Below are 9678 nucleotides of genomic sequence, written 5' to 3'. Positions count from 1 at the left end.
CTGTCTCTCTGTCTGCCTTTCTCAGTGTCTCTATATCTCTCTATTGGTCTATATTTTTCTCTGTCTCAGTTTTTCTGTCTCTTTGTGTCTGTGTCTCTCTGTCAGTCCCTTTTCTCTCTCGTTTCTCTTTTTCTTTTTCTGGCTCTCTCTCTCTATCTCTCTCTCTCTCTCTCTATTTGTATTTGTGTATCTGTGTCTCTGTCTCCTGTCTCCTGTCTCTCTCTCTCTTTTTCTCTGTCTCTGTCTGCCTCTGTCTTGGTCTCTGTATCTCTCTATCGATCTATCTGCCTTCTGTCTCTTTGTCTTTCTCCCTTTGTCTCTGTCTCTGTCTGTGTTTGCATCTGTCACTCTGTCTCTCTCTTTATGATTTTGTCTCTGTCTCTGTGTGTGTCTCTATCTCTCTTTGTTTCTCTATCTCTGGCTTTCTCTTTCTCTTTGTGTCTCTCTGTCTCTTCTAATCTTTCTCTCTTTCTTTCTCTCGTCTCTGTCTTCCTCTGTCTTTGTCTCTGTCTCTGTCTGCCTTTGTCTGTGTCTCTTGTTTCTCTGTCTCTGTCTCTTTCTCTCTAACTCTCCTCTCTGTCTGTCTGTCTGTCTGTCTCTTTCTGTCTCTGTCTCTCTGTCTGTTTATTTGCCTGTATGTCTGTCTCGCTGTCTTCCATCTCCTGTCTCTCAGTTTCTGTCTGTCTCTGTCTCTCTCAAGAAACAAAAATAAATCACTGTCTGTTGGAATACACGGGACCCACCCGGCAGTGGCCCAATCCGACCCAGAAGGGATCTTCTCTGTGAGGCGAGGACACAAGGACACCAAGAGGCCGATGCTGTTCTCTGCCCTCTGACTGAGAGGCCGTTGCTTATTATTGTGATTAAGCTTTTAATTGGCAATTAATGCATGAGAAAGTATTAATTTGGCACCTATCATTTGCTAGGCCCTACCATGAGTGCTGGGAACACAAAGACAAAAATGAAACATTCCCTGTTTTCAAAGATTTGATAAATAAATGCATATTATCTTTATTTATCTGTCTGCCTCTGCCTGTGTGTCTCTGTATTTGTCTGTCTCTCTGTCTCTAACACTGTCTGTGTTTCTCTCTGTTTCTGTCTGTATGTCTCTGTGTGTCTAAATGCCACTGAATCTGTGTCTTTGTGTCTCTCTTTTTCTCTGTGTGCTTCTGTCTCTGTCTCCGTCTCTGTGTGTGTGTGTGTCTCTCTGTGTCTCTCACTCTTACTTTCTCTTTCTCTATTTCTGTCTCTTTACAAAAGCTCAGCACAAAGGGTATTTTCACTTTTTGTATGTGGAACAAGGAAATAAACCAATGCAGAATGGTTCATTAAGTGCCTCCTATGTGCCGAGAAGGAAAGGGAGAGTAGGAGAGAGAGCTGGCCCTGAAGACAGAGGGCCCTGGGTTCCGGTCCCGTCTCTGACTCCCTCTGTGGCCCCGGACAACCCTCAGCCTTTCAGGGCTCCAGGAAACTACACAGGCCGTTCCAGAAGTCTCGGGGCATCTGAAGAAATTAAAACCGGAAACGGCCCCTGCTCTTCGTGCATAGAAAGATACCCCGCAGAGGGGGCGGCTTGCCCTGGGAGACAGATTCTGCCATTGGGGTGAGCCCTGTCCAAGGCAATCTCGGGCCTGGTAAATATCCCCACAGCCGGACGCTGAGGATCCGGATCAGAGAAGGAGAACAACGTCTCCTTAGAGGGTGGGATGCTGGGAGCAAGTTCATATTCCTCGCCTCCCTCGCCCGGCCTCCCGGACACAGGAGGCCCCGTGGCAGCTTCCTGGCTCAGACGGGTTATCCAGGCCCAGCCGCTGAGGTCTCCAGAGCCCCTGGGAGTCCTCTGCTGGAAATCCCTGACAGATCTGTCACCTCTGGGAGGTCCGGCCTCCATTCCCGGGCAGGAAGGCATTTTACAGAGGGAGACAGAGGGGACAGAAAGGGACTGGCCCCAGGATGCACCAGGCCTGGAGCTGGAGAGCTCCCACGGGGGCCGGGGAGGTCAGCTACCTCATCTGAAAGAGGAGGACACTGGTGTCCAGGGAAGGTCACTGACTTCCTGGCAGTGACGCGGATGGGGACAGAGACCACGTGTGAACCCCCCAACCTCTAACTCCCAATATTGTGTCCATCCCACAGTGCCCACCCCCTGCCCCTGCCCTCCCTGAGCCCCCTCAGTCTGTCCTTGTGCAGAATGTTGTTTGTAAGGGGCATTTTCTCACCTGCTGAAGTGGTCTATGTTGGCACAGAGGTGAGGAAAAATGGGGAGGAGAAGCGGGGAGCAAGCCCCTTTTGCTCCAGGAGCTGAGATTGATTACCTGGGAGGAGGCGGCTCAGTGCTGCTGTCCCAGGCTCCCCCTCTTCTCCCCCCACCCCCACAGAGGGCTCATCAAGGGGCTGCTTCTCTGGTAACATCAGCTGATACTTTACAGAGTCTAAATCTGGCCTAGACCCGTGCTGGACAGGCGGCACATGGGGACCCCGCAGATGGTGCTCCCCCCTAAAGTGAATTAATATAAAACCTAAGAAATAAGAAACATCAAGGACTGTTCCTCAGCTACTCAGCCCTTCCTTACATTTTTGAGCCCCAAACCTCATTTCCTTGTTGGCTCAGCTCTTCCTCGGATACAAACGTCTGTGTGATTTTTGTTTATTTGATTCTCCAATACAAGAAAATGTTTGGGCCTTCAGTCCCTACATCGAAGACAAAGGCTTTTTTTGCTTGTTGTGGGGGTTTTGTACAATGTCTCTCTATGAAAAAATCTTCAAACACAAACTTAACTTTAGAACATGACACTTTGGCTGAAATTCCTAAATATCGCAGATTCACGATCAATGGTTTTGTGGGGTTTGGAGAGAGGAAATCAGACAATGGCATCGTGCTCAGCGTTCGTTGTCATTGTGTTCACACAGCACAGCAGAACTATGAAAAATGAGAATCCCCCCCCCCAAGTGGTCGTGAGTTGGATTCAGATTTTATGGACAATTTGTTCGTTTGCTCTTTGATTATTTGACTTGGGACTCTGATCTCTCTCTCTCTCTCTCTCTCTCTCTCTCTCTCTCTCTCTCTCTCTGTCTCTCTGTCTCTCTCTCTCTGTCTCTCTCTAAAATGGGGCGGGGCTAAGAAAGAAATGCTATATTTATGTCACATTCTTGCAGATTGAATCTAGTCCAAGATCATGAGGACAATACGCTACTTTGTTACCTGAGTCCCCCTTTGTGTCTTACAGGAGTATTATCAAATCTAGAGAGTGAATCAAAAGAAAAAAGAAACTATGGGTAAAATGCAACTGAATTCATGGTAGCTCAACTTTTGTTGTTTCCTCTTCCCATAGATCCACGTTATTTTATTCGGATCCCATTGCTAGCTGTTAAGAGGACTGTGCCCTCCCCTTTCCCATTGTATTCCAGGATCTTCTCTCGAGATGAACCAGAACTTCTAATCTATAGCTTTGGCCAGGGTATAAAGACGGTTTGTGTGACCTCATCCTTACAGAAGCCTTCAATAATCTTTGGTGAGGGCGTGAGGATTGTATTTAACCTGCTGATATTTGTCCCGGCCCACCTTGTCCTGTAAATGCTTTTCCCCCTGTCCTTTCCGTACAGGCCGGAGGTAACCATGTCACAGGCAGAAATCCCCAGAATTCAGTGCATGCTGACTCGCATCTACATGGAACTTTGTATTTGGGGGAAATTTTTTCCCTTAAAATTAAAAAAAATATATTTTGGAAAGTAACCATGTGAGATGAGAGCTAGGAGACAGCAGAATCTCACAGACACACCCTAACCTTGGAGGCAGGAAGACTTGGGTTCGACTCCTTCCTCAGATATTTCCCAGCTTCATTATCTCAGGCAAATCTCTCCATCTCCCTTGGTCTCTGGCATATGAAGGATTTCGACGAATGGCCTCCATTATTTCCTCTGGGACTAAGTCTGTCTCTAGGATCCCCATTTAGTCACATGGAAGCCCTAAGAGGTGACTGGGGGAGAGGGAAATGAGGCAGGAGGTGTAGACTGCACATGAGCGAAGCTGGGCAGGGACTGAAAGGAAACGGGAGCAGCTTTGTTCAGGATGGAGAGCTGGGGCAGAGATGGAGAACACGGTCCATGTTTAAAAACACTGGCATTGGGGTGAAAGGAGCTGGACTCAAATCTCACCTGGACTACCTAATACACTGACTATGCAGTAGTCACCTTGATATGAGTGAACTATGTATAACCCTCATGAACTCTGTAAAAATTGTGTAAAATCACAAAAACCACGTCCCTCTTTGATCTATACTCTCCAAATGGTCCTATGTCCTCTCAGAGTGCGATAATTCATCCCATTCAAGAGCAAAACAAACTCCTATGGATCTTTGGGGAAGTCACAGTCTCAGGAAAATCTTCACATTCAATTGAGAATTATCCAACTTCCCCTAGACTTACCAATAAAATGGGTCTTCTGGAAACGTATTCTTTACAGATTTCTCTCCATTGAGAAAATGTGCCCGTCCAGAGAATGGCTCTCAGTGTTTTTCGATAAACCTTCCCATTTTTGCCACGGCCTCTGGGGTCAGCGAATTCTTTTGCTTCCGAACCTGCATCTCCGAGCAGCAGGAACATCACTTGCTCCTTCCCGCGCCTCATCAGCCTCACTGAATAAAATATCAGTGTGTTTATAAAATAATAATATAATAAGCCCTGGATACGGACAGAGATTCCTCTGCAGGCCTAAGTTAATAAAGGTCCCATTAGTCACATATCTTATATTATTATTATTTTTTAATATTTTTTTATAATAACTTTATATAGATAGAATCCATGCCAGGGTAACTTTTTTACAACATTATCCCTAGTACTCGCTTCTGTTCCGATTTTTCCCCTCCCTCCCTCCACCCCCTCCCCTAGATGGCAAGCAGTCCTATATATGTTAGATATGTTGCAGTATATCCTAGATACAATATATGTTTGCAGAACCGAGCAGTTCTCTTGTTGCACAGGGAGAATTGGATTCAGAAGGTAAAAACAACTCGGAAAGAAAATCAAAAATGCAAATAGTTCACATTCGTTTCCCAGTGTTCCTTCTTTGGGTGTAGCTGTTTCTGTCCATCATTTATCAATTGAAACTGAGTCTTTGTCAAAGAAATCCACTTCCATTAGAATACATCCTCATACAATACCGTTGTTGAAATGTAAAGTGATCTCCTGGTTCTGCTCATTTCACTTAGCATCAGTCCATGTAAGTCTCGCCAAGCCTCTCTGTATTCATCCTGCTGGTCATTTCTTACAGAACAATAATATTCCATAACATTCATATACCACAATTTACCCAGCCATTCGCCAATTGATGGGCATCCATTCAATTTCCAGTTTCTAGCCACTACAAACAGGGCTGCCACAAACATTTTGGCACACCTTTCCCTTCTTTAGTATTTCTTTAGGATATAAGCCCAATAGAAACACTGCTGGATCAAAGGGTATGCACAATTTGGTAACTTTTTGGGCATAATTCCAGATTGCTCTCCAGAATGGTTGGATTCGTTCACAGTTCCACCAACAATGCATCAGTGTCCCCGTTTTCCCGCATCCCCTCCAACATTCATCTTTATTTTTTCCTGTCATCTTAGCCAATCTGACAGGTGTGTAGTGGTATCTCAGAGTTGTCTTAATTTGCATTTCTCTGATCAATAATGATTTGGAACACTTTCATATGAGTGGTAATAGTTTCAATTTCATCATCTGAAAATTGTTCATATCCCTTGACCATTTATCAATTGGAGAATGGCTTGGTTTTTTATAAATTTGAGTCAGTTCTCTATATATTTTGGAAATGAGGCCTTTATCAGAACCTTTAACTGTGAAGATGTTTTCCCAGTTTGTTGTAATGACCGCGTATTTAAAATCAGCCGGCGTCAGGAACTCAGGTTAAGGGAAAAATCTTCAGTCTTTATTGAAGTGAAGAGGTGAAAAAAGATTGCGATAGCAATATGGGCAAGAAGGATTGCGATAGCAATATGGGCAGCTGCGACAGGAAGACAGCTAGCAGAGCGAGAGAGTGAGAGAGCCCTGAGCTCTCCTCCCCTTCCTTTTTCCCTCCCCTGCCTCCACCCACCAGAATCGTCATTTCCTATACAACACATCAGGACTTGCACAAAGAGTGGGTGGGGGCCATTCTTTCTCCAAGCTTATATATTAATAGAGTATGGTCCAATTACTATTTAGCCTCATGTACTTGGGACCTCAGTGCATCAACTCAAGCCTCAGCCCATTACATCTCCCGCTTTCTTTTGTTTTAGAACACAGGTGGTCATGCCATCCCTGACTCCTCAGGGAGGTCAGAGCCCCCAAGGAGAGGTGATCACACCCTCCCTGACTTCTCAGGAAAGGAGGTGAAAGCACCGAAAAGGAGGTGATCACAACTCCCCTGACATCTCAGGAAGGGAGATGAAAAGCACCAAAGGGAAGTGGGGGTTGCTAGCAGGTTTCTGGGCTGAAGGATCTTATTATGCACAAACCCATCAGCATGGGAAGTATTACACAAGCACATAGCAACAACGCAGAGGCTATTAGTGATGACTCTCCCCACAGTCAGTGCAGGCTTGATGTGGTGTGACAAATATGAATTATACACCCAAGTAATGGTATAATAAACAATATAAATCAACATTGTATTGTAAAAGATTGCCAGAAGTCCTAGAAGGAGAGTATGTAAACAGCAGCCACACATGCACCTACTTCAGCAGCCAGAGATAGTCCAAAACCAATCTATTGTCCATTGCTTCACATATCAGGGAATCCAATGATCCCCCCAAGTTGTTGAAGTCCTGCAAAAGTCTTTTTATGTCTTAGGGAATCCAATGATTCCAGCAGATTTTGAAGTCCTGTAACAGTCTTATCATTTCTCAGAAAATCCAATGATTCCTGAGGGCTTTCAAGTCTTATGTCTCAAAAATCCAATGATTCCTGAGGGATTTAAAGTCCTACAACAATCTAATGTCTCAGAGAATCCAATGATTTCTGAGGGTTTTGAAGTCCAATGATTTTCTATGTCCATGAGTCAAATGCCATAACTGCCACACTCTTTCAATGGTGAGCACAATCAGCAACAGAACCACCCGATGTTTCTTGGGTCTTCTCCTTCGTTTCAAGGGTCTGCTCCGTCTCTCTGCGATGGACAAGGCGAATACGGCTCGTTGGCACCCATCTGATTCCTTCTCCACGTAGAGATACAAGTACACCCTCTCCCCCAAGCAGTTAGTCTATCTGGTCCCTTCCATTCACCACTTTCTGGGTCTGTACACATCACCTGGCGATTATCTAAAGATAGTGGAGCTGCTCGCACTGGACACTGCCCTTCCGGTAGGTTATAAAACCTGTCTGCCGGAGCCAGTGCATCTTTGTCAAAAATCAAGAAGTTAATAGTATAAAGAGCTAGATTTAGAAGCTCTCTAGGGTTACCTGTGGCTCCCCCCTTCTTTTGTTTTTGGAGCAGCGTCTTAATGTCTCTGTTTCTCCTCTCTACTATTGCCTGTCCTTGAGGATTAAAGGGTATGCCAGTGGTGTGTAAAATCTTATACTGTGCACAAAGTGTGCAAAATGTTTGGAGGTGTATGCAGGACCATTGTCTGTTTTTATTGCTTGTGGCACACCCATAATGGCAAATGCTTGCGTGAGGAATTCAGTGACCACTCGGGCTGTCTCTTTTGCTGCTGGTATGGCAAAAGTGAATCCTGAAAAGGTGTCTACCACAACATGGATAAAAGACAGACGACCGAAAGATTTATAATGGGTCACATCCATTTGCCAGATTTCATTGGGTCTCAAACCACGAGGGTTCTTCCCTGGAGGCAGTGTAGGAGCGTGGAAGGGAAGGCAAGCTGTACAGCTTTTTACTATGCTCCTAGCTTCCTCTTTTGTAATCCCAAATTGTAAACGCAAAGTTCGAGCAGCCTGATGGTACTTAGAATGGGATTCCTGGGCCTCCTGAAATAAAGGTGTACTGGCTAACATAGTTAAAAGGCTATCTGTCTCTGAATTCCCATCAAAAATAGGACCTGGAAGTCCACTGTGTGAGTGAAAGATATAAATCTTTCCTGGATGTTTTCTCACTTGCTCCTGAAGTTCCTTAAAGAGCTGATATATATTAGAAGCTGCAAATTTTATTTGGGCTGTGGCAATTCTTTGTACCACACCTACTGAATAGCCTGAATCAGAGATTATATTTATGTCTCCTGGGTAATAAGTGAGAGCTAACATGATCGCATATAATTCGTTGTGCTGAGTGGACTGAAAAGGAGTTCTGACTACTCTCTTTATCGTTAAGTCATGAGAGTTTACAGCACAAATATTGTGTTTGGATGCATCTGTAAAGATAGTTGGTCCTTTAAGAGGAACTTTAGAAACTTTTTCTTCAAGAATCCATCGCCAATTATGTAAAAGTCTGGTTATCTTTAATGGAGACCCGTGTGTAAAATTTGGAGCCATGGTTAATAAAATTTGCCACTCTGGGATGGTCTCACAACACACATTAATTTGTGTATTGGTGTAAAAGGTGTGTATCTTATCAGGTCTTGCCCCAGATAATTGTACTGCTTACTTAATGGCCTTTAACAAAATTCTAGCCACAAGCACTGGGTAAGGAGTAAGGCTTTGTTCTGGTTGTGCCAGGAGGTTCACCCACTCTATCACACTGTCTCCTTGATGAAGGACTGCTGTGGGTGCCTCTTGTGTGGCAAAAACTGATATTTCCAAGGGTTTTTGAGTGACTCTTTCAACCACATTGGATAAAGCCAGTTGAACTTCTCTCAAAGCCTCTTGAGCTTCTTTTGTAAGCTGGCGTGGTGAATTTAAAGCACTGTCTCCCCTTAAAATATCATATAATAGTTGTAACTGATAGGTAGTCAAGCCTAACACTGATCGCATCCATTGGATATCTCCTATCAATTTCTGAAAATCATTTAAGGTGTTTAGCTTCTCTGTTCTTAAGGACAGTTTTTGTACTGTAAGCACCTTAGGGTATACTTCATATCCTAAATATTGAAAAGGGGCATGTCTTTGAATTTTCTCTTCAGCTATGTATAATTTGTAGTATCTAAGTGTTTCTATCGTCTTTTGTAGACATGCTTCTAGCATTTGTTCCTCAGGTGCACATCCCAATATATCATCCATATAATGTAATAGCATAACTTTTGGAAATGCTTTTCTTATTGGAGCAAGAGCAGCAGCAACATACATTTGACACATAGTGGGGCTGTTTTTCATTCCCTGTGGCAAAACTGTCCATTCATATCTTTTATAAGGCTCAGCTAAGTTAATGCTGGGCACTGAAAAGGAAAATCTTTTCATATCCTCCTTATCCAGAGGGATAGAATAGAAACAATCCTTAATATTGATGACCCAAAGAGGCCACTCTCTAGGCAACTGAGTAGGAGATGGAAGTCCAGGCTGAAGAGTTCCCATAGTTTCCCTCTGTTCATTCACTTTTCTTAAATCAGTGAGCATCCTCCATTTTCCCGATTTCTTTTTTACAACAAACACTGGGGAATTCCAAGGACTTAGAGAAAGTTGTAAATGCCCTTGTTCAAGCTGCTCCTGTACTATATCTAATAAGGCCTGAATTTTATCGCTACCTAAGGGCCACTGTTCTATCCACACTGGTGTATCAGTTTTCCATTGGATAGGAACAGGTGAAAGTGTTGG

Source organism: Antechinus flavipes, chromosome X (assembly GCF_016432865.1).
Source record: "Antechinus flavipes isolate AdamAnt ecotype Samford, QLD, Australia chromosome X, AdamAnt_v2, whole genome shotgun sequence".
Lineage (NCBI taxonomy): Eukaryota > Metazoa > Chordata > Mammalia > Dasyuromorphia > Dasyuridae > Antechinus > Antechinus flavipes.
Note: the sequence above shows the minus strand (reverse complement) of the source record.